General features: G+C 42.0%; 1 protein-coding gene across 1 annotated transcript in view; it reads left to right on the top strand.

The window, feature by feature from the left end:
* LOC136579748 (gamma-aminobutyric acid receptor subunit beta-4) overlaps positions 1-26,832 on the top strand; it is a 179,921-nt gene that overhangs the window by 76,749 nt on the left and 76,340 nt on the right. The gene's annotated exons all lie outside the window — the stretch shown is intronic.

Raw genomic sequence — 26,832 nt, 5'->3', positions numbered from 1 at the left:
TCTCTCTCTTTCTGCCTCTTTCTTTCTCTTTCTGTTTGTCCCTCTCTGTCTATCTCTTTCTCGCTCTCTTTCTGTCTCTATCGCTCTCTCTAGGTCTCTCTATCGCTTTCTCTGGGTCTGTTTATCACTCTCTGTCTGTCTATCGCTATCCCTCTGTCTTTCTATCGCTCTCTCTGACTTTCTATCGCTCTGTGTCTATTTCTCTCTCTCTCTATTGCTATCTCTCTATTTGTCTCTCTATCACTCTGTGTGTCCATCACTCTCTATGTCTCTCTACGCTCTCTCTGTTTCTCTGTCTCTCTATCGCTCTCTCTCTCTGTTTCTCTCAATATATATACCGCTATCTCTGTCTATTGATCTCTCTCTCTGTCTCTCTATTGCTCTCTCTCTGTTTGTCTCTCTGTTGCTCTCTCTCACTCACTCTGTCTGTCTCTCTATTGCACTCTCTCTGTCTCACTATCTATTGCTCTCTCTCTCTCTATATCGCTTTCTCTGTTTCTATTGCTTTTTCTCACTGTCTCTTTATGACTCTCTCTGTCTCTATCGCTCTCACACTGTCTTTTTATTGCCCTCTCTCTGAGTCTGTCTCTCTATCGTTGTCTCTTTCTATCACTCTCTCCCTCTGTCTCTTTATTGCTTGCTGTCTCTCTCTCTCTCTCTCTCTCTCTCTCTCTCTTGGTTGGGCAGTGTATGGTGCAGCTTAGCAGAGTATGCTGTGTTGCTTAGCAACACTTAACTCATTCCAGCGCATGCCTGAAGCACAGTAGCGCCGCCCATAGACCTAACATTGTAACTTTCAGCCCGCCTGACAGCTCCCTGAATGTATTGAACTCACATTTGATGATTTTACGGCAGTGGTGAGCGTATGTGTCATCTAATGACACCAACATCATACACCAAAGTTACAGCAAAGGGGTCAAAGTGTGGGGCAAGAAAAAACATGTAGGCTTATTTATATTAGATGTTGTTGGAGTGAGTACGCAAACAATGCACCGCAGGTACTGTCCTACAATATGGGCCAAGTCCTCATCCAGAAGCGCCTTCCACATTCTCTACCACATTTCTATTAAGGTGCTAGAGGACTTGAGCATCCACCAAATAGGCAGCTTTGCTGGTATTCTCTTTTTTTTTTAAAGTTGACTCATCTGGTGCTTGGGTGTAACGTTTTGAGAGGTGGATGCCACAGCTTGATCTGGGTTATCATAGACTTCTTCAGGATGGGGTCTATGGAATCATTTAAAGAAGTTGATGCAGATGTTGGAATACTGTGCTGGTCCCCGTTCGTGTTAGGACAACATGGATAGTGATGATGAAACTAAGTCCTAACAACACAAATACTATATAAGTATATGGCCATTGGCGCAAATACATTTTTTGAGGATTAACCAGGGAAAAAAGAGTGGGCATTTAAACTTTACAATACCACATACATAAGATGAAACACGTTGCATCACAAATGTTGAAAGATACACAGTTGTAATAGGAAAATAATTTCCTACTTCACACCTAACCATTATTTATAGATATCTATATGTATAGATGGCACATATCATAATGGTTAGAGCATGGATTTGTTTCTTTAAAAAATATATATATCATGTTTGTGTAGCATCCAAGGAGCGGGCCCACAGCTGAGGAGACAGCGGGGTACAGTTTGGGTGTTGTCATGGGGCTCTACTCTAATGCGAGGTGTTAGTTGGATTTTGGCCAAAAACCTTAGCTCACAAGCCGATCGTCAAGGCTCCTCGCGTCTTGTGAGTCCCTACACTAATGTAAATGTATCACAGAAAGACAAATATAAAATCAAACAATCAGTGAAAGCGGCCAGATACTTACTGATACAAGAGGGCAGATAGTTGCATCCCCTCAACATGCAGACGGCTAAACTGCCAAAAGAGGGAGCCAATTACACCTGTGCTGGACACCGATGAAACAGCCACTTCCACTGCCTCTTAATATAGTGGGGGGGGGGCGGGGGGTTGCTTGGTGTATACTCCTCCACAGAGTAGATAGAAAGTGCCAGACCTTCTGATACATGTAGTCCACCATGCAGACTAGCAACCTATTAATGATGCCATAATATTTCGACTGGCTGCTGTGCACCTCAAAAAGTGGACCACATTGGTACTGCCACCCTGGGCTCCCCTGGCGTCTAAAAGCCACACTGCATGTGAATAATACGTAATAAATGCGAGGTATTAGTTGGATTTTGGTTAATTTGAGGGTAGCACGGGACCAGTGCAAGTTACCACTGGGGGAACTTTCACGGGGGTAAGCCAATACATGATTTACCTTAAACAGTCTTGTCACGGGTGACGCCAGCGTTCCTTCCTCCATTATGAATCCAGATGATGGCATAAGTGATCCACACACAGGGAGACTTTTAGGAGCAAAGGCGGGAACGGTCAGCAGTGCTCGTTTACTTTAACAATATTTACAGTGCAACGGTAGTACAGAACTCACGCCAACAGGAAAATAGTGCAAAATCACCAAGTGGTGTGACAGGGAGGAAATCACAGGATAGCAGAAGAATCTACAGTCCTAGTTATCTGCAGGGTTCTGTTCCCGGTACCAACTCCTTCACTCTCTCCTGCTCTCTACTGGTCAGCACTCACATTTGGCAGACAGGCACTCCATGCTGCTTGGCGGTTCAACTCTCTCCCTCTTCTCAGTGGTCAAGTATACCACTGGCATCTCCTGGTTAAAGTAGGCCCAGGGAAGGCTGTGGATACCTTTCTGCCTCTTCCATTCCGGCCCACACAGAACTGAAGGTGTCTGTGCGTCTCACTTGCAGAACTCCAGACGCTCCTCTTCCTTGCAAGATCAGAACAGAAAAACTTTCAAAACACCTTGCAATCACATGTGTATATATAACACGATCATGTGACAAACAACAAGATACATTTTCCAGACATCTCACATACCAGACAGTTAACCCATTCAGTTCTGCAGATATGCAATACACATCACATTCATACAACATAAAAGACACTGAAAACACATAGGCACAAGACAAATGCATACATTATGGAGGGGCCCTGTTAAATCTGGGCCACTACATTTGCATCAGGCTGCTTTCACACAGGCAATTTTCTCACGCAATTTTGTCGCAATACAACACTGCTACAAATCGCATGTATGTACAGCCCATGCTTTCCTGTGGGTTCTTCCACATGAGCAATGTTTAGTAGCCTGCAACAGTGCCAGACTATAAAATCGTAGCTTGCTGTATACAGCCGCAATTTGCAAGGTTTTGTAGCTCATGTTTCCCTATGGAGCCTTCCTTTATGTTCCATTGCACGAAAACGCGGTTTTCGTGCAGTGCGATGCAACTTTTACAGTAGGAAATTCTGCTGTAAAAGCCCTAAAAGAAGCCCTAGCTGAATAAAAAATACAAAAAAACCTCATACATCACCAAAGAAGCGCTGTCAGCTCCGCCGCATCTGCTCCCGGTCCCCGGCAGTTGTCTTCAGCCATCGCTTCTTATCATTGATTGGAAAATCCTTGCCTCCAGGAAGCGCTACCTCTGATTGGCTGAGCGCCTCAGCGCTCAGCCAATCAGAACCAGCGCTCGATGAACCAATCACAGTTGAGGCTCTCAGCCAATAAGAGACAGCGCTTCTTGGAGGTGGGGATTTACAGATTCCCGAACAGGAAGAAATGCCTGAAGACAACTGCCAGGGACCAGAGAGAAGACACAGCAGAGCTGACCGCACTTCTTAGATGATGTATGTGGTTTTTTTGGCATTTTTATGCAGCTAGGGCTATTTTAAAAATCCTGAAAATCCTCGCTCGTGGTGCTGCAAAGTCACGCGACTTTGTAGCAGCATGTGTGACTTTGTAGCGACACAAAATGGCATTATCTTTGCGAGAAAACGCAGCGATATCGCACGGACCACCAATGCGATATCGCTGCGATTTTCTCACATCCATATCTTGTCACCCGTGTGGAAGCAGCCTCAAAATGAACAGCATATGCGGATTACTTTATTCTATAATGAACTAACTCTGAGATATTTGAGGTAGTAGTTAACTTGAAGATTAAAGTCATTTAGGTAGAGCAGTGCTATTTGCTATTCCACATAATTATAATATTTCTGATGTGGATTTTGGCACATTTTTTTCCACAGATCCGCAGCAGATTTCACCATTTCTATTGAAGCCGGGAAGTCTGCTGCAAATCCACAGCACAAAAATGGGCACCAATAGTCCAGATATTGATGTGGCTTTTGCTGCAGGTTTTGGTATGGACATTCGATTGCTACATGTGAATGAACCCCAACACACAACTCTGTGCTCTTCCCGCTTCCTCTCTATATTTTTTTAAATAACTTTATTAACCACATGACAGCATCCCAAAAGAAAGACACCTACACTATGCACTGTAATGTAGTGGTTGCAATAGGCATACGTAGTGATAAGCATTACTCCAACCATGTGGGAGTCCAGCCTCAACGAAGTTTGCATCAAAGGAACTCTAGTCACAAATGTGTTTTTTAAAACTAAGCTTAATCAGCCGAGGAGACAACAACACAGCTGTACATATATAATTATAGACAGGAGATACCCAGGTTATACCAGCATGATCTATAACACTATATATAGGAGATGTATAACTTATACCAGCTGTACATATATAATTACATACAGGAGATACACAGGTTATACTATATACAGGATGTATAGCTTATACTAGCTGTACATAAATAATTATAGACAGGAGACACCCAGGTTATACCGGTATGGTCAATATCACTATATACAGGGAGATGTAGGAATATTGTCGGAATCGAATGAAACTTTACGCGTGTGATTGTAACATTGATATAAGTAAGTGATTACAATATCAGAGCATGGAGGCTCTAGTACCCTGCTGTACCACCTCTAGCTTGGGTACAAGATGTGATACGGGCGGGCATGGAGGCTCTAGTAACCTGTTGTACTACCTCCAGCCTGGATGCGAGATGTGATACAGGCGAACATGGAGGCATACAGGTTCTGGTATTGTGTGGATATCGGTCCACATTTGCTGTAACTGAGCCTCTAGATTGTGCAAACTCATAGGCCGACGAAGTTGGTGTTCACGATGGTCCCATAATGTTCTATTGGCAATAAATCTGCCAACCGGGCAGGCCTCGGAAGTGTGGGAATGTTGTGGAGGCATTCTTGTGACATCTTTGTGTGTTTGACCAAGCATTATCATGTGGCTGCAGGATGTTCTGAGCATATTCGTCCCTGAAGGCAACCCAGTTCCACTCCGTAGCAGTCAAATTTCGTCGTTCACGACACCACTGCAAACGGAGGTGAAGCTGCATGGGTGTCAGAAGCAATCCTAATGTTCTTCGCCAAGTGCTGAAGTGGTTATGACAGACACAGGAACCTAAAACGGAGGTGCCACCTGTCTCTGGATGGTGGACAACAAAACAGTTGGAGCTGCTTGTGTGCCCTCATACATACGCTGGTCACAACCTCTCCTAACAGTCTAGTCAGAATGGCCCAGGTGTCAGGCAATTCGTCGATACGACCATCCAGCTTCTCACATTCTAATCATGCACCCTTCTCAAACTCTGTTAATGGAGCGAATCTTTTTGATTGCAACTTAGAGGTGTCTAGTGGTCAACAAGCTCCATACAAGCGGAAAAAGAGGTCACTTCACACAGGCAGAGCCACTTTTGTGGCCTCAGGTGACAAGACCGTTCATCTAATCCCACCACAACTCTAATCATTTGCATATCTGCTTGGGATGTAACTGTGTGCCAAGTTTTGCAGCAAAACAACAACTCCTTCTAGGTGCGCAATTTATTTTGACAAAAAGTGTATATTTCAAACAATTCATTTTAAGTTTAAAGCTTGGAACATTTTTCCCACTCATGTTTAGGTGGACTGCCATCATGGACATAATTTATGAAATATTAACATCAAAGGACGAATTCTATTATTGCCAGGGGTGATAATTGAAAAGTGGACTCAAGCTGTCCATGAATTCTTAATTTCAGGTTGGTGTAAGGTAGTGTCACCATGATGTTATTTCAGCATGGTGTGACATTTGGGTGATTGTGCCTTTAGTATAGATCATAGAGCTTGGTGGACTAAAGCATATAGCAGGGGTGTCTGGGTGTGTCCTATAGTCCTATAATTTACTGTAACCTGTGGTCAGTTTGCGGGCAGAGAGCAGATTGAGCGGATTTCAGTCAGAGAAGGAAGCAAGTACAGCAGCTTCACTGCAGAATGTGGTTGGGACCCAATGGGTAACTAGTACCAAAGCACCCTACAGGCATAGAGGAAGGGGCAACACCCCAACTGCACTTTTTTCTTGAAGTTTGAACAAAACAGCGGGAATATAGATCCTACCCTATCTTTCTTACACGTAGTATTAAGTAAGAGCAGGAAAGATAGGACTAGTCCTATCTTTTCTTGCCCATGCTATTAATGAGTGAGAATCCGGCTAATTAAAACGAAACCTTTGAAAGCAATCATTTTGTTTTGTCCCATGATAATCATGGCCTCATAGCAGGACAAATACACACCCATGTGAAGAAGCCCTAAGGGTAGTTGCACACAGGCGATTAAAAAGTTGCCCCCGAGATTCTCAGGTGCAACTTGCATCGGACATTGGACAGCGCTTGCATATCCCATTCGTGTGCTCTCCGGTGTGCTGAACACCACACATTGATATGTGTTCTCGTCTGAAGATCGGATAAGGATGGTTTTGTCTTCACTAGCGGCATTCTCATCCAAAAATTGTATGGGCAAGAAACGATAGGACTTGCCCTATCTTTCTCACGCGTAGTTGATAGGCTTTTTTTTTCAAACTCGAGCAGAATAGCAGAGTCACCTTGTTCATGCGCAACAATGCTCCATTGCGGTGAGCGTAGTAGCGTATACGCCTGTGTGAAGAAGCCCTAAGGGTGCTTTCACACGAGACAGAATTAGCCTGCAGGGTGCAGCACAGAAAGATATTGGGCCAACTGGTGCCGATTTATTTTTTTGTATTTTTAACTGTGGAATGGGTTCTGCGGAACATCTTGTGGAATTTCGTGCATTCTTTTCTGAAGACTTTAGGTGCGGAATTACATCTCCTGTATGTTAGAAATCCACAAGAATAATTCTGTAACACATCCTTAATTCCGCAGAAGAATTAAATCTTACTTCAATCTTAATTTGAATTAAAGATGTACGGATTTCAACAGATGCAGAATTCAAGCCCCATAGGGATAACACTGTGTCACAGAAATATCCGGTTTTTGGGATTTCCATCCCTGTTAGCTTTGATTTTTTTTTTATCCTTACGTGTATTTGATGACTGCGGGTATCTGGAGTTGATTTCCTCAATTTCTGCAGTGTAAATGCATTCACGGGGACTATGTGTGTAATCCTTGTATTTTACGAACAGCGCAGACATGAGTTCATTGATGTCACCATGGCAGCATGTTTGTGAGGGAGGCGTCTGTGTGTAATTGGTCCTCTTCTCTAACAGCTTTTTAGATATTCTAGGTCATCAATATCAATTGTAGTCACACCGTATATAGTTATCTTGTAAGGCAATATCTATATATCCCACTATGAGGATGCAAGCACCGTATATGTAATTTGGCAGCTCATTTCTTCATCTTGACCTTAGCTTGTCTGGAGTGTGTTTTTGGTACATAGTGATGGTAAAACATTTAGTGTATAAGATCTCCGATTGTTCATCTGCCGTCTATTACAAACCAAACATACAGTTACATTGGGTGGTGGTCGATTATGCTCCCGTGACTAAAGAGTGTTGTGCCTACCCAATGTGTTTAGATATTCGGGATCTGACAGTCAGATTGCATACATGCACTTTGAAGCATTAGGGTGCCTTCACACATAGCTGATTTAAATTCAATTGAAGGGGTGACATTTGCTGCAGATCTGCACCAAAATCAGCTACGTGCGAACGCACCCTTTAGGAGCTTTACTTTCTTTACACGTACTCTGGCACCAGGCACCGACAGATAGATGGCCCGTGATTGATTCAACTGTCAATACCATGTTTGGATTCTTAAATGGCATTTTCATGCATGCATTTCTGCATGGTGACAATGAAAGTATTGGCACATGCACCTTATGTTGTCTCAAGGGTATTTAGTGAAAAAGAACTCGCGCTCATAAGGTGATGCAAAGTGTATAGTAGAAATACTTACTGAGTGGAAGGGGGGTGTGGTGGTAAGTTACCCCTTGATCACTCTTGGCAAGAAACCCAGGTAATGGAAGTGGGTAGGTTTAATAGGTAAGAACAACAAGGCATCCAATTAGGGTAAGCAAGGCAATGCAACACATTTCAGTGTGTGGAGAACACCTTTTTCAAGCATAATGACATACCTGTAATACAGAGTATATATGGTATTCATAAGGCTAATTGAGGGAGGTCACCAAAAGACAGGAAGAGCCAAGAGGGATTAGCGTCCAGTCTGCACTTGCATATGCATAATGCTGCAAGAGAAATAGGGGTGGGCGCCGCGAAGCGGACAGCAGAGATTAAGCTGCACTTCATCATACAGCGACACGCATGGCCAATCGCCAAGCCAGTGTACACGTACGTGCGCCGCAGATGAACAGCAGAATTAAGGCTGCACGTCATCCATATGGTGGCAGGCGTGTTTAACAAGAGAGGAAAAAACTTTATTAATGACATGGAAAAGAACACATATTGGAGAGAATGAAGGAACTGTGCAGACTGGAATGAGGGAGAATGTGACTATAAAGGGAAAGACACAATTACCATGGGAAGTTGATAATTATAATATTTATCTAGTAAAAGAAAGATGTATGGGTACATAAATCAATAAATTTATAGTAAAAATGCAATAACGATATGTGGACTATCAATTAATATATAAATCCTAAAGATATCGATAGTACAAAATGGATCTCATAAAATATTACAAGACAAACAATTAATGAACTACATATATAGCATGTGGAATGTCACAATAAAATTTGAGAAAGAATAAAAAGAATGATTTCCACATATATAAAATATATAATAGATATATAATATAATAATATACAAAATAATTGAATGAGGTTGGAAATAAAAGTAAGATAAATAGAAATATATCGTACCACCAATAAGCAAAAAAATAAACAAATAAATTAGACTTTCTCTAAGGCCGGCTGCACACAGCCATAACGGGCTCCGCTGCGGAATACTCCGCGGCGAAGCCTGTCACGGTGCCCCCCAGAGACCCCATACTTACCAGCGGATCCGGCGTCTGGGTCCCGCATGACGCTTCGGCGTAACGCGCCGCAGCGTTATGTGACACGCTGGCCACGTCACAAGACACGCCCACAGCGTCACACGCGGCAGTAGGCGGAGAGGTGATTTCACTCTATCTTCCGCTGTGCTACAGCGGAAGATAGAGTGAACGGACGGCTTCCATTGACTGCAATGGAAGCCGGCCGCACGTACACCCGTGGCAAATAGAGCATGCCGTGGGTGAGGTCGGGTGAATTCCACGCTGGAATTCCGCACTGTGAGCACTGAGCTATTGGGTTCAATAGAACCTAATAGCTGCGGGCAACGCGGCGGAAATCCGTCCGTGGTAAGGAGGCCTAAGGCCTCGTGTCCACGGGCCCGCATTGTTTCTCCATGCTGAATCCTGCAGCAGATTCCATCTGGTCCGCAGACATGAGGCTAGAAAATACATTATACCCGCCTGTCCGGACTCTGTTCGCTCTCCTCTGTGCAGGCCTGTTCTTCTTTCTTCTGCATGGCGGATGCGCTCGGGACGCCGCGCATGCGCCGTGCTGTCTTTTATTTTATATTAAACTCCGCCTTCTCCCAGGCCTGCGGCACGGACTCAGTGACAGCTGCGTCTGTGCCACGGATGCGGATGGCTTCCATCGGCTTTAATGGAAGCTTCTGGAGCAATCTGTGCAGGAAAATCGATTGTTGCTGCGGTTGTTTTTCCGCAGGGGCGATCCGCACGCTGAGGAAAATGACATCCGCAGGTATTTAATTACCTACAGGTGCTCAATGATTCCCTATAGTCACAGATCGCATGCACGGGAGACCCGTGTGCAGATTTTGTAGATCCATTTATGCCGTGGACAAGACCTCACTCAGGCCGTTAGGAATCTACGTATTTAGACAGAATAAATGCAAAACATTTCCTTTATTTTCAAACATGAGAAATGACCTGCACCTATTTTTTCCAAAGGTGTTACGCTCAAACGAGTGGGATCTTTGTCGTGAAATTGTGAAAAATGCTTTGACACACTATGCTTAGAATAGCCACTTAGAATGTTAGACCATGTTTATTGATTCCAGTTCTCAAGGCGTTGGTTGTTCGGCCAACGTACTTAACACCGCAATGACTACAAGGACATTCGATTAGGTAGATTACATAGGATGATCCACAATTTAGAAATTGTTTTAGACAGTTTGTAGTCCAATAACGGTTTGTCCTTTAATATTTGATGGCCTGGCTTTTATGACATCCCTGTTCTACTATTTATATCTCTGGATGTTGCACAGACGTCTTTTCCTGAAGTTTCTTGCATGCTTATGGAATATGCAACATAACACCTTTTCTGGCAGTGCCAACATAAACTCAAGTGGATGGCCTGGAAAGTGAATTCAGAGACTTTTCTTCCAGAAGCAGCCTCTGTTACCACTTGGTACTTCATGGAGTTTTCTCTGGGGTTCAAATGATTGAGGCTATCCAGGCAGTCTGCTGCCTTAAGGACACTGTATGGCTTCCAGGAAATGACCTGATAGAGGATGTCCATCCAGAATGGCCACAGGGTAGTTTACAGTGTTCTACAAAGTTATGGCATCATGGATAGTCCAGATGTTGACAAGGAGTATTGATGTCCCTCTTCTCCTGATAAGCGTGACCTTCCATAAAGCTTTGAGCCCATAATCATTCTTCTCTTTTTTTACCACCATCCTTGTCACTTGTGTGTTGCTAGTTGAATAGCTGTCATGTGTAGATTTATGAGAATGTTGGTGTTCTGCAATGTGAGCTTTTTGCATGCACTGTATTTTATGCTTTAGTACTTTCTGCACTTGACTCATGATTAGCCATTGCACTGTAGGATTTTCAGTAACAGATGCCTTGTAGTTACATTGATACCCGCTTGGGAGAATGGAGAAGCCTGCTATATTTCCTCAGTCAATCATAGCTGAGATGGGAATACCCACCAGTACGCCATGGCCAGAGGTGGCTTGGATTACAGAAACAGCTGATCTGGTTGTGCTACTTGGTTTCTGTAACTCCCATAGAAGTAAATGGGAGTTACATAAACAGTGCAGAACAGCCAACTTGGCTGTTTTCTTCATCTCAGCCACTCGTGATTATGACATGCAGCCCGGATTGACCGAGATGGGAATTCCCCAAAACAGTTATTTTCCCAGTAGATCACTCCTATAAATGGGTTGGACAGTGACTTATAGGGTAGCTACCTATAGTTGGCACTACAAAGAGACCGTTTTCTTCCTTCTGGAGGAGAGCTAATTTGTGTACATGAGCAATTGAGCATCAACAAACATTGTAAAGTTTGTATTTACATTTAAAGTATACTTATAAAAAAATTCTTACATGAAAATGTAATTATTAAAAAAAAACCTGTTACTATGTTTATCATCAGTCATCAGGCTTTGCCTTTATCTCATTTGTACGGGAACACCTTATAGCATTGTGTCAAATATTTAAGACATTAAACGGTTTTTAAGAGATTAAATAGAAAAAAAGAAGGCCTCCAATAATGTGCCCTCTATGGTCTATCAGCAAACATCAAAATAAGGGAAGAATAGGATTATATGCTATAATGCTATAACTTAACTTAAGTCAGATACTCACCCTGTTGTGCCCAATGTAGCTATCAAGCCCTATAAGTAAGAAAAAAAATAGTTGCAGCCCTGACAAGAGCGACCCTGTGTAATTTATCCCTGTTATCAAAGCCTTTAGAATATCCCTAGCGAATGTTTGACAACATTGTCCAGCAAAATGTCCCAATGTGTTTTACTTGGTATGATTATTCAAATTAATTGGCGAAAAATCTAGAGTAGCAGTCTGAGTTACCAAATCCCAATTGGTAAGCTTAAACAGTGAAAACTGGGGATTCCCAAGTAGTCCCCAGATCTAACTAAGTCAAATCTATGTAGAGGCCAAATGAGTACACATTCGCTATCGTGACACATAAACTACAGGATAAACCACAGTATCTGCTTGTGACAGCTATCCAGCTGTGGTATTGACAGACTGCGCATGGCAAATACCTGGATGTGTCTATTCAGGTAGCTGCTATATGCAGTCTGTCACTAAGTGTAGGTGAGTAGCTTTCATGAGCAGATGCTGTGTTTTATATCCATGCTGTTTTGGTACACCATTTTTTAATTGTCCCAAGATGAACCCAGATAGATGCAATGGGTAAAACGCATTGGGATATTTTGCAGGACCACGTTGTCAATCATTCTCTTTGAATATCCTAAGGCTTTTTAGCAGGGATAAATTACAAGGTGTCACCCTTGTTAGGGTGGCTACCCCATATTTTCCTTACAGAAATTGATAGCTACTTAGGTCACAATAGGGTAAGTACCTGACTTGGTGCTCTTGACCCTTTGTAAGCGTGCTGTGCATCCACCCAGAGGATCTGATTGAACAGACATATACTATCTATGCAGATGTTTATGGGTGATAGCCACCATCTGGTATGATGATATTGCAGTACTAATATATTTCTAAAACTATCTCAATGTGATACGTACTATTGTACTGTTACGGTCTGTTTATTCAGCACAGCAGTAAGTTGTTTACTGGCAGTAACAGTGTGTTCAGTTTAGTAGGACTGGATATCAAGTCTCTGAGCTTGTGCATCTGCTACATTTAGTCTATTTATTGGCGTATTATGTATGTTTTGGAGCGCTTTGTACCTTTTATTTTAATGCAAATTTTAAAAAAGTTAAATCTGACCTTATTCTTTTCTTTTTCAGAGATTAAAATAGGCAGGGAGCAGATAATGGTGTAAAATAGGAATATAAAGTTATACTCAAGTATCCCTTGGCCTCTCATACAGTGCCACTATGTCCAATCCCAAAAGTAACTGCAGCGGTCATGTTCCATTCATCACTCATGTGAGCACTCGTTGTTCATGCACTTTTGCCTACTGAGACCAGTGATTGTCTGATTGGCTAAATTAATACCTAAACTTTAAGGGTTTTTCCAGGGAGAATACTATTGATGACCTATCCTCAGGATAAGTCATCAATAGTTGATCGTCTGGGTTCCATTGCATGGGACCCTGACTGATCAGCTGATTGTCTGCCCACTGACAGTGCCGCAAAAACATAGGGGTCAGAGCAGAAGCAGCGGAAGTCTCTTCTCCGACCTCTGTGAAGTGGCCAGTGCTTGTAACTGCAGACACGGCTCCCATTGATTGATCCTGAGGATAAGTTATCAATAGTATTCTCCCTGGAAAACCCCTTTAATAACCTGTAGATGCCCCAGCAGCAAGCACATCGACCAAAGTTTCTTGTATAAATAAAATTTGCACAATATTGAGTTGAAATTCCTCTCTGCAAATGTGTTTCAGTTCATCAATATTTCTCAGATGCCTTGCATTGATAGCCCTCTTCGGGTTTTGCCACTGCATCTCGATAGGGTTAAGGTCAGGATTCTAACTTGACTATTCCAATACACAAATCTTTTTTTTTTCTAACTATTCTTTAGTTAAATTACATGTGAGTCTTGGGCCATTGTCTCCTCAGCTTGAGGTTATGGACTGCTGGCCTTATATCTTCCTGAAAAATGTTTTGATACTCATTTGAATTCCTTATTACCTCAGTAATTACAAGAGATTCAAGTTCTGAGACAGTAAAGCATCCTCAAACTATGATGCTCCCTCAACCCTGCTTCTCAGTTGGGATGACATTTTGGTATTGCTGTACAGTGATCTTTTTCCTTCAAATATAGCATTGTATATTTGTGCTACAAAGTTCCACTTTTCTCATCTGTCCATAGAACATTTCCGAGAAGCATTGTGAAACATCTAGGTGTCTTGGACAACTTGAGACTGCAGCAATTTCCTTCATGGTGTTCTTCTATGACCACCATTATTCACTATTTTTCTAATAGTGGATACATGCAGCATAAACGATGGACGATCAGCTGAACGGCCGCTGTGTTATCTCCATGGAGAGGAGCGAGAGGAGAGAAATCTCCTACACTGCCCTGCCCCCCTGCTGGCCGCTCCGTGAGCGAGCCAGCACCAGTAGCTCCCATGTGACAGTACAGGAGCGTGGACACACAGGGACGAATGTCGGGCATCGTTTGCCCAACAGTCGTCCTGTGTAAATGGACCTTTACTCTTGGGTTCTTTCTCTCATCTTTCAGGTTTGCTTGTAAGTGCTCTTGGAGTGATCTAAACAGGATAACCACTTCTAGGTACAGGGGTAAGAGTCTTGAATTTTCTCTATTTGTAGATAATTTGTCTAACTCTGGATTGATATACACCCACGTCTTTAGCAATTCTCTTGTAGCCTTGTCCTGCTCCATGTGTCTTGGTAACACACTTTCTGAGTCCTCTGAGATCTGTTTGCATCGTGGCATGATCACACAGATCAATCTTTCTTGAGAAGAACAGATTTATCACTAACCAGGGTTTCTGTGTTCTTATTTAATGGGCAAAACACCTGTGAAACCCACATTTCCAATCTCATTTCCTTACTTAAAATACATTTTGCCAGTTTTTGGAGAAGTCATTAAAACAAGGTTTGCTTACTTTTTCTCCCTGCACTGTGGATATTTATGCAATGCGCTCAATAAAAGACTTGAATGGTGCGATGTGCTCTTAATAGTTTAATTAGATTGTGTTTTTCTATAATTGTGAATTAGATAACAGTCATACAATATTGTATTAGCAATCAATGCAGAAATTCAGATGATCCCAAAGATTCACTTACTTTTTCTTGCAATTGTAGATTAATGGTTGAACAACTGTTGAACAGTCATCTGATGAAAGGTTGTTATACTAATGCAGCCATACACATTTTAGTTTACATTGGCTGCTATAGTCATTCAAATTGGGCATACAGTACAATTTTAATGACACATGGCAAGAGACAAACAATTACCACATAACAAAATACCAGAAGAAAGATTGCTGCATGCAGAACTTTTTTCTCCAGTAAAATACCAGGCAGCTGAGTGGAAACCAAATGCAGCCCCTTAAAGTCAATGGGGTCCGTTTGGCGCTGTTCGTTGCATCATAAGATGGCCCCGTTGGGCCAGGGGATTCCTTTTTCCCAGGAAAATGGAATCGGTACTTCAGATGTAAAACCACCCTTAAATATCTAAATGAAAAAACAAATGCAATTTTTTTTCTTTAATACACTCAGATTGCTTATACTCAAAATTAGTCCTGTAGAAGTCCATGAGAGTTATGCAAACAGTGTAGCACGGTGACTCACACTGTTTCTGCAGCTTACAAGTTATAGAAAGTGATAGTTACATGTCCCAAAAGGTAGCACCCAAACCATCTCTATGCCATATCATGTGGATTAAAAGCATATGCCTTTAAGTATAATAGTTGTGTATAGGGCTCCTCTAGACTCAGCTGTTTATCTTCTCTAACTTTTCTGAGAAATTAAGTAGCTGCTCTATTCCTTTGTCCAATTGCCCTGACTAAACGTGGCTTGTTGGCCTGCAGGAGAGTCATTTTGTGGGTGGCCCTTGATCCTTATAACCGAACTTGGTGGGGGACCTTGCTTTGATTCTCTCAGTCTCTAGTTACAAAGATAGTATTCCATAGGACTTTATTGAGCCCACAACAGTCTCTCTCAAGGTAATGGTTCAAAACTGCAGGGACACTTCCGTTAAAGGGTTTTCCTTAGGTCTGGCACTCCAAAGAAAGGCCTCAACCAACACGGATTAAAACGACAAGGTGGCGGGACACTACCCAACAGGTGTTAGGATCAAAAGATCTAGTGTGACTCATTGGCTAGACTGAACTCCACTCTCACAGTCCAGGCTAGATGATCCTTGCACCTACCAGTCAATCTAGCCAACGCATACCCATCTAACACTTGCTACACTCCACTGCTCTACAAAGGGGCACTGTAACTAAGGCAACACAAAAGGGGCACTGTAACTAAGAGGTGCCACTGCATCCTCCTACGAGGAGTGTGGAAATGCAGTATAAGAAATGGCCTTTAGGTGGACAGCAGGTTTTCTTTTAGAAAATATCCAACAGAAAGAGGGTATAGTCTGCGAATTAATCAGGAAAAACGTGTATGGGTGTCACTGTAGGAGAGAAAACCTCCAGACTTGCTGAGCTTAGTGGTCGATTCAGTAGCCCCTGGGAGAAGGTCTGCCTGGTTCATTGCTGAATGCTTGATGCAGGCTGAGAAAAGCAGGGAACCTGACAGGGATGGACAGCCCCTAGGTTGACACCCTGAATGGGTGTGATGAGACACTATGCATTTCTGATAGACAGGGTTAAAGGCTATGATATGTAGCGGCCAGATCACCAGAGACTTGTATGTATTCATGTACAGTGTAATGAGTAATAAGAGTAACAACAGTCTGAAGATTGTGCTATGATTACTGTTGATTTACTACAATAAAGGACGAATTAACTAAGTTTTTACTAAACCTCTGGCCTAGACGTGGTTTGCTGATGTGTGATCACCCATCTGGTGGATTAAAGATGGCGATCCAATGAGCTAACAACAACCAAGTTGTCACAGGGGCCACAGAGGGCACACTAGAACTATGAGGGGCTAGAGAGGAGAAAATATTACTTTGTAGGAACATAAAGGGGATACTATAATTAAGTGGGGTCACAGAGGGGGTATTATTACTTTAAGGGGGTTGCTGAGAGGGGCACTGTGGGTAGCAGTGGCCCCTGCAACAGTTTATTAGGGCACCCACTAAATTCCTGGATACACTGATAGTAATCTCCTAATCGTCCAAAGAAATCTTGTACTTCAGTTATGGTGAGGGTCACAGTCCTACCCACCACCACCTGAATCTTTCCAGGGACAGACACCATTCTTTTTTACTGACCACGTGGTCCAGGTAATAGACGTCCTTGCAACCAATCTGCCACTTGGTAGGCTTCAGTTTCAATCCAAAGTGGATCAAACAAGTCAACACAGCACCTGCGTCTGTACCCAAACAATTATAGAAAGTCCTAGGCTTTCTTTGGGGTTCAGCCCCTCTAGGGACCTTCCACACAGGATGCAATATTCTGCATTGTGGAAGATGGCCTTCTGTGGAATATTCTGCACCAGAATTTGCACTGCTAATGTGTGGATTTTTGGTGCAGATCTGAAAACAGCAGAATCTTGATGGCAATTTCACAGTTAGTAGTATGGATTTTGGTGTGGAATTTAGAGATGGAATATTCCACAGTGGTGTTACTGAATATTCTGTCCCATGTGAAGAGTGCCCTAAAACCTGTAGACAAGTATTATCTACTGAAGAAGGGGTTTAGATCCTGCACAGCTCACTAGCTTGGAAGACTGACCAATATTTACATATTAGTAGTAGTTTTCCTCCCTCGCTTAGGGCTCATTTATACAGGTATATGCAATTTCGTCCTGTGAAGAGTGCACCGTTTTCACTATGTGAGTATATGTTGCATGTGTTTTTTATGCACCGTTTTCACATTCATATGGCATGCATATTCACTGCGTTTTTTCACAAACACAAAAAAATAAAAACGCAAGAATCGATGTAAGTTTTTTCTCCATTGTCTCCTCCTGGCAACAAGTGTAAAAAACACAGTGAATCTGCATGTTTGCTGCATTTTTACACAATCCCATAGACTTTAATGGACTATTTCCATAAATCTGGACATATTGCGTTTTTTTAACATGAACAATAGGTCCACAAGAAAAAACACTCACCTGAATACACCAGTGGAAATCAGTGATGTTGTATGCTGTCCATATTACATCTGGAAAAAATACAGACTTAATATGGACAGAAAATATGCCCGTGTTAATGGTCCCTTAATGAGCCCTTCATAGACCCAGCTGTATCTTCCCCAGGTTTAAGTCTAACACCACTCAAACCACCTTGGCTTCCCTCTGGGCTGATATCCTTCATGGCCGTAGGATACTGTCTGTAACTGGCCCTTCCCAAGGCATGCTCAGCCCATGCTACTTCAGCGACAGACCACATAGAGTCCAGCAAGTTTTTACTTTTCCTAGATAGACTTCCCTAGCTTGGTACTCCCAAGCAACAACATTTTCCTAGATCAGCTCACCATTTGTTTCTCAGTGACATTCTCCAGGACTTGTTAGATGACATCCCCTCACATGCTATTGGGAGACATCTCTTGCCTTATGGGTCTCCCAAAACTGTGTCCGGTAACCCACTATGCAGAGTTCCATAAGCCATTGACACTCACTCCGACCTCCAACCCATCACCTATCCTGCAATGCACAAGTTCCACCAGCCTACCAGGCCAATGCCTGTCGTTTTTCATACAGCTGATTTTCTGCTGTAAAGCGGGCAGCTCAATACATTGCATAGTAGTCCTGGCTGGTATTGCATGTTAAGTCCCATTGAAGTAAACAGGAATACCCCTTTAACTTACCTGATGTTATGGGAAATAAATCATATCCCTCTGACTTCACTGTACTGCTCCAAATTGGTGATGAGAAGTGCAAGCATGCAAAAGCACACTGAGACTGACGCAATGCTTGTCAACATCAGTATGCTTCTGGTTTATTAATAACATCATGACACATATATACCCCAAATGACGTAGTAATAGAAATACATGCCCCTATAATCATAAGAACTCATGATTGGCTAATAATTAACATATGTTAACGCCTTAAGGTATGTTACTACTAAAACGTAAAGGAGAATAGACTTATTAATATCACTGCTTGGCCTGAGGAATCTGGTATCTCTCAGGTAGGTAGCTCTGTACAAGCCCAGAAGCCAGGGACAGTATGGATGAGACATTAAAGAATAAAGCAGGGGCTTCAGCTGTTATAGACACCCCTGGAACTGTGCTGCAGACAAATTTGGTTGGAAAACTTTAGTATAGCTGGGTGGAGAGTGACGCTAGTTATAGCTGTATCACTGTGTGGGAAAATAACTATTTTCGTAACAATTTCATAACTTAGGGATATAAAGTGTTTGCATAGTTATTTCTAACACAGTTTATAGATAGACTTAAATATTTTTGATCCATTGGTTGTGATCTTTTATTGTTTACATAGCAACCACAGCTGGTTTCTATTGGAGGATTCTGGTGGGACTTTACTAGTTAAAGGGAAAATGTTGCTATTTAAATGTTTCCCTTTTAGATAACATCATGCGTTAAGAGACATTTGCGTAACATTTCTCCTTTATGTTTGGCTTACACGTTGGAAAAGCTGGCAGCTCATACACTAAATATCTCAATAGTAAACACTGAAATGAAAATATCAGGTTTCAGTAGATTGGGTACTACCGTGTTTCCCAAAAAATAAGCCCTACCCCAATTTTCAGGGATGGCTTGAAATATAAGCCCCCCCAAAAAATAAGCCCCCCCCAAAACTAAATAGAAAATACCTCAATACTCACCTGGCCCGCGGCGTCTAAGTCTCTCGCGCTGTCTCCAGCACTGTGGCAGGCTTCCATGTCCTCTGCACTGACATATCACTCTCTTTCTGGTGACAGGGCTTTGAATACCCCGCCACCAGCAAGCGAGTGCTGTGATTGGATTGAGGGCCAGCCAATCAGAGCCAGCGGTAGAACATTCACAGCCATTCAGCTCTGATTGGCTAAGCCAGCGGCACTCGTGATCCAATCCCTTGCTTGCTGGAGGCGGGGTATTCAAAGCCCCATCACCAAAAAGAGAGTGATATGTCAGCGCAGAGGACACGGAAGCCTGCCGCAGCACCGGAGAACAGCACGAGGGACTCAGATGCCGTGGGCCAGGTGAGTATAAGACACCCCCGAAAATAAGACATTGTGCCTCTTTCGGTGCAAAAATTAATATGACAGTGTCTTATTTTCAGAAAACCACGGTAGCATATTACACGGCAGAGTCTTGCATCAAAGGTATGGATTGAAAAACTTTCCTGACTAATTCCTCTGATGGAGGGATCAATAGTGGTGTGAGCAGAGCCTTAGTGACAGGGCTGGGGACCTCAGGCAGAGAAGGGATTTTATAAAACCCAGATGTTTCCCAATTAACTAAGTTACTCGTAGGAAAGGGAGCCGGAGTCTGGGGTTGTACTTCCCGTTCCCTCACTGTCGGCATTCGGTTTGTGAATGACTCTTTTCTTAAGTTAGTGCGAATCCAAGGTGAGTTCACACATGGCAGTTTGTTTCAGAAACTTCTGTAAGGGCTTCTTCAGGTTTCCGTATTTGCGTGCATTTTTGCACATGTAAAATATATGTGTACAATACGCAGAGAATAGAACCCATTGATGTCAATGCGATCGTTGTCATAAACGTGTTTTGTATGTGTTGAAAAAAAATAGGTCCTGCTCTATTTTCCTGCATATTTGCGTGCCAAAAGCCCCAGAGAAGTCTAGGGGAGTTGCACAAATGCAGAATATACTGCACAATTCTGTGACAAAAAGGACACATCTGGACCTCATTAGGCTAAATAGCCTTTTCTTCACGCCAAGGAGGGATGGGGTGTTGCGCTCACATTTAAACTGGTGTCGCCTGTGTGAAGCCGGCCTTGGGCAGGTGACAGATTCCCTTTTAAATTACCGGTAGTTCTTGTGCCAATAACTGGAAAGTACCTATTAGCTTGAATTCCCAAACTTTCCTCTTCCTGGTTAATACAGTAACATGCTATTTTTGCTATTGACTCTTAGGCTAGTTTCACATGTGCGATTGCGATTTTGCCTTGAGAAACTCACGGCAAAATCGCGTCTTTTTGGTCCCATGTTTTTTTTTTGTTTTTTTTCAATTTTGCGTTGTATTGCTGCCACCCGCGATAAAATCACACGATAAAAATGCGCAATTTTCTGTCGTGAAAGTCAATAGGACTGCTAAAATTAAAATCGCCTTGTATCGTTTCATAATGGTTTCATTGCATGGTTTTATAATCTACTTTTTTACTGACTCTCGCATTGTGCGATTTTCGCCTGCTGTGAGTGATAGTCAGTAAAAAAGCAGAACGTAAAACCAATGTTTTAGAATGGTTTCCTTCCCATCTGCGATATTTTCACTGATGCGATCTTGAGAACAAAAAATCAGGGCATGCTCTATCTTTCTGCGATGTGCGATTTTTTTATTTTTATATATATATATTTTTTTTTTTAATCTCCCATGTTCCCCTATGGAGGCTTCTTTTTATCGCATCGCAACAAACGCACATTGTGCGATGAGATGCGATTTTAACATTACAAATTCCTATTGAATTTTGCGATAAAATAAAATTGCGCTATTTTATCACAGGTGGCAGCAATGCAATGCAAGATTATTTGCCAAAAGAAAAGCATCTCTGACACTCAAAAATAGTGGGAACAAAGATGCGATTTTGCTGAGATTTTTTCACGGCAAAATCCCGATCGCCTGTATGAAATAGAAAAGTCTGACATTTTTCTTTAATTAGTAGCAGATGTAATTTCTTTAGCTCCTTAAGAACCAGGGTGTTTTGTACCTTAAGCAGCTGACACTTTTAAGTGATTTTACCCATGTGGTGGTTTAACTGTCCTATTTTTTCTTCCTTCAGCTACCAAAATTATTTTTGCTGCGTTTTTGCCTGTGACATATAGGGCGATTTTTTTTTTTTAAATTTTTTTATGTAAACATTAGATTTTTATTGACTTTTTTTTATCACAATCTCTCTAATATAACAATGAGCATTACATAGATATATTCATGAATATGTGTAAAAGGTAAGATCACATAAAAGTTTAGTAGATGCATAAAAAACAAATACAACATATCAATAGATGAAAAAATAAAGTAAGGGAGGTAGAAACTCAAAATTAGGAACAATTTAAAAAGGCTTAATCGATACAGCAAAAATCTGTAGTGAGTTAAGACGATGTGGAGGTGGGCATGAAACTATAAGTACTCTGCAACCAAATATTCCAATCCCTCTGAACTTTATTTTTTCTATGTAAGGCACAGGCGTTCATATATTCGAACCAACTATTTTTGTTGACTGAGTTTATTATGCCAGAAATAGACAGGATAGAGGAACCGGCCCAAAATTGGGCTATATTCAGTTTGGTAGTAATTAAAATATGAATTAAAGGTATACGTATAGTGTAAGGACATTGGCCTATATCTAAGTTTAACAAGGCTAACGCCGGGTCAGGGAGAATTTGTATGTTACTGATATTGGACATCAACTGGAAGACCTTGTTCCAGAGTCTCTTGAGATACGGGCAATGCCACCATAGGTGGAGGAAAGTACTATCCAAAGACCCACATCTCCATCATCAACTTGAGAATCTAGGAGATATTTTATTGAGAGTTAGAGGTGTAAGATACCATTTGGATAGGAGTCAGGACCTTTCATGAATTTTCAAAGTGAGTTGAACACTTCCAAGCATGAAGAACTGTAATAAATATTCTCTGCCATCGATCCTCTGAAATTTGAATTTGTAGCTCATTTTCCCATTTCTTTTAAAGATTTTTCATAGGATCCATAAAGGGGTAGTTAAGGATCTTGTAGCAGGTAGACAAACCTCTATTTGATCATTGCGTAGAGGAAAGCCACGCTTCAAGTTTGCAGGGTAAATTAATTCTAGAGGGAGGAGAGGAATTTTTGAGTCGGTGTTGTATTTGAAAAAATTTAAGAGGTCTGATTTGGGAATCTGATAAAATAGAGCAGACATCGTTAGCAAATCGCTAATTGTCTGAAAGCCCCATTAGAATCAATGGAGGCATTTTACAGATTTTAGCATGGTGTTTGAAACGTTGTAAAAAGAGCCTGTGTGAGAGTGGCCTAAATTGGTTAAGCAGACCGTGCTCAGACCACTGAGTTAAGTCCAAATGTAGTAGATGTTTTCTACTGTAGATTTGTTTTGCATGTGAATCAAGCTGTAAATTTCACCTAATGCATTGCAAGGAATACATTCCACAGTGATTATTCATACACAAGTATTATATTGTGCATTTCCTCAAGCTGTAAGGTGGTGAAAAGAGTGAATCCAAGTAGAGCCATTGTTTGATCATCGAGTTCCTGCATGCCAATACCCAAGACTATGTTTTGTGTTCTAGTTTGGATCTTTCACCTTGAATCTGATGGAAGCCAAACCCTAGTTAGGTGGGGCTCCGATCACTCTTGTATCATTTGGGATCCCCTATAACTATACTACTAGCTTACCATAATAAAATGGTCAGAAGATCCTAAAGCTGAAAGTGAAATCATAGAAGCAGTACAATTCTTTCGAATAGCTTAGTCAATTGCTTAGAGATTGTTAGTGGCAGTGGGTTTCCAGAATAAAGTGTTCTGGAAATTTCCTGTTTCTGACTTGGAGACGGTGAGGTCCAGAAAGATGATACTCTGTGATTCAATCTCTGCTGTGAAAAATAAGCCCAATTGCTTATGATTCAGGAGATCAACAAACTCACGGAATTCCGTGGTTGTACCAGACCATAGGATAAACACATCACCTATAAATCTCACCCAAAGATCGATGAGGTTCGTCCATATCTCGTTTGCTTCCTGGAACACACATTTTTCCTCCCACTAGCCCAGGTAGAGATTTGCATACGTGGGGGCCCAGGGGCTCATCTCGGTCCCCCGGAGCTGGTGGAAAAGGCAAAAAAATTGTGCCCCAGAACAAACAGGAGTAGTTCCAAGACAAAGTTGTTATGAAGTCTTAGATGGGTACCTCTTTGATTGAGGTAATACCAACTTGCCCCTTCCACACTGATGGAGAATATTACTGTAGAGCAACTCCACGTCCAAACTGGCCAACAAAATATTGTCTGCCACTGTAATCCCTTCCTGGCATTTCAGTACGTCTGTTGTATCCCGCATGTAAGATGATAAGGCTTCCACAAAAGGCTTGAGTATGATATCAATACACTCACTGACCTTTTGTGTCAGGGAATCTATCCTCCAGACTATGGCTCTTCCCTTCAAGGGATGAAGACCTTTGTGCACTTTGGGAAGGACGTAGAATGTCGCTGTTTGAGGTGTTGTAGGGCAAGAGTACCCGTATTCCCTATCACCCAGGATCTTTTTGTCCGTAGCTGTTAGTAGCAGTTTTTAGTTCACCAAGGAAGGCATCTGTGGGATTAGAGGGCAAAATGCCATAACTTGTGCTGTCTCAAAGAATTCTTAGACATATTTCCCTTTTCCTTCTAACACTCCATGATCACTAAATTTCACCCCTTGTCTAATAGTTTGAGGACAATACTCTGATCTTTTTCTAGGGAAATTAGTGCTTTTTCTCACTGCTGGATAAATTTTGGGTGTGGTAATTTCTGGTCTCAGAGCGTTTTCAACTCTTCTGTGATGAAGGCCTCAAATCTATCTATGTAGGGGCATTTCCCTGACTGGGGAGTACTGATGCTCTTGGGTTTGAGCCTCGTGAAGGGGCCCTCACCTAGGGTTTCATTTTACTGGCATAACATTGCCTGTGTTCTGTACTCTCTAGGAGTTTAGACATGAAATACAGATATTCCCGTCTATAAGGGAGTGCCTACTCATATACAACTGCATTCTGATTGCGTATGGGATTTACCAGGGTCACACACAAATCTATAAGCCTTTCAGTACTGTACAGTTTTGCGAGAGTAAATCATAGGATGTAAGACCTAATGGTGAATATTCATATATCGAAGTCTCACCCTACTAATGTGTGTTTCAAGTTTGTCCACTTTTTTGAAGATATTAAATAAAGTTAGTTTTTAGATCTAAATTTTTTTCGGTGGTTGATAAAGCTGAAAGTGGGTTTACATGTTTGTGGCACCAATGTCGAGGTGCACCTGTAATTAGCACAGTAGGATGGTGACAATAGCACGGGGGTGGTAGTTGCAATAAACTGTTACTGTAAATTATGCAGAAACAAACATGGCTGTGCAACATGAACAGTTAGGCAGAAATTTACATAAAAATTTTGGATAGAAATGAAATTTTGAAAATTTCAAATCTTTGTGTATAGGCAATAGTCTCTAGTAAGTCTGGCTTGGCAATTCAACAGTATTCTCAGTATCACTACCCCTGACGCATTGATTACAGCAGATGCCCTTTTTACTGGGAGACTCATGCTGACTGTTATCAGTGCTGAAGCTTCCAATATAAGGCCAAACTTTCTCTTGGGTTGCTGCTGTAGTTCTTGACCAACTCTGCCTCTAGTAAATGGCTGGCTGCTTTTAATTACACCGCTCCGGTACTACTCCCTGGAATACTGCAGGCAGTGGTTGGTTTACTCCCCCACACATGGCAGATTCCAGTTCTCTCTACAACTACACTTCTCACATGAGTAAACACTGCCACCACACTACATGTCCTTAACCTCTCCCTCAGTCATCCTGACCAGGACTCTGGTGCCCTTTGCTGTGAGATACAAGTTCGCCTAACATTGATGCTATGTGTTACACATCCATGATGCAGCCAAAATTGTGCCAACATGGAGATCAATGCAGATAAATAAATAAATAAATAAAATCTTATATGTATAGTGCCAACTTATTCTGCAGCACTTTCAGGTAATTTATTTATTACCTCCAACCAAGCTGGGTACTCATTTTACCGACCTCGGAAGGTTGGAAGGCTTAGTTGACCTTGAGCCGGCGACCTGAACCACGCGGGGATTGAACCCGCAACCTTCAGGTCATTAACAAGAGTTTTCAAACTGACTCCAGTTATGCAACTTAAATAGCAGCTTACAGAATGGGCAGTAAAATTAAACTGCTTTTAGCAGCAATCAATTTGAAAACCGTGCCAATCACCTTGGTATGGCTTTGGCCACATTGCAGGCAAACTTCAGCCACTGTGTGGCCACAGCATGTGAATCCGGCCTAAATACTAGCATATTACCTATAAGAAAATTTAATTTATTGCATTCTTATATCAGTCAATTATACAACTATTGTATATACAATATAAATGGTTGAAGGGGTTGTCCAGTTGTAAGCTATTGATGGCCTATTCTTAGGATAGGCCACAAATATTAGATTAGCAGGAGTCTGCCACCTGAGACCCTCTGTAATCAACTGTTCACCATTTCATTGTGCTTTGCACTGTGCTGATTTGTGCAGGAAGCAAACAACCCCATTTTCACTGCAGTGGCTAAACTTGGTATTACAGGCAAAATTCTCATTCACTTTAATAGTAACACTGCTTGCAATACCAAATCTAGTCACTGCAGTGAGAACGGAGCTGTTTCCTGCAGAAATCAACTCCGTGTACATGCACACCAACCTGACAAACAGCTGATCAACAGGGATCCTGGATCCTGGACCGATCTATCTCAAGGAAATGCATGTGCATATAGCTTAACCTCTCTGAAATGTACCAAATTGGTCCAGAACAGAAAAAAAATTAAGCTCTTAGTGACCACCAATAAGCTTTTTCATGACAATCAATAAGGAGGTCAGTTTCAATCTTACAGCTTTTTCTGAAGCTGCATCAGAAGCCCAGCATATAGTGGAAGTTCTCTTTAGGCTAATATCACACGGGCGAGTGCCATATCGGGCCGTGAAACTCGGCCCAATATCGTGCTCAGGAACGTGCGATTATCCAGTGTATGCAAGGCGTACAATGCTTTTGCCAGCCCCATTGAAAACAATGGGCAATGTATTCCACGGGAATGCCCAAAGATAAGACATGCCGTGAAAATTGCTCATGTATATGACTCGATTCAAAAGAATGGGTTCATATTAGTGCAAAATTCGTGCATCTTGCAACGCACAAATCTTGCGA

The sequence above is a fragment of the Eleutherodactylus coqui genome, chromosome 10 (assembly GCF_035609145.1).
Source record: "Eleutherodactylus coqui strain aEleCoq1 chromosome 10, aEleCoq1.hap1, whole genome shotgun sequence".
NCBI classification, from domain to species: Eukaryota; Metazoa; Chordata; class Amphibia; order Anura; family Eleutherodactylidae; genus Eleutherodactylus; species Eleutherodactylus coqui.
The sequence above is the reverse complement of the archived record's forward strand: the minus strand, read 5'-3'. Positions and strand labels throughout refer to the sequence as shown.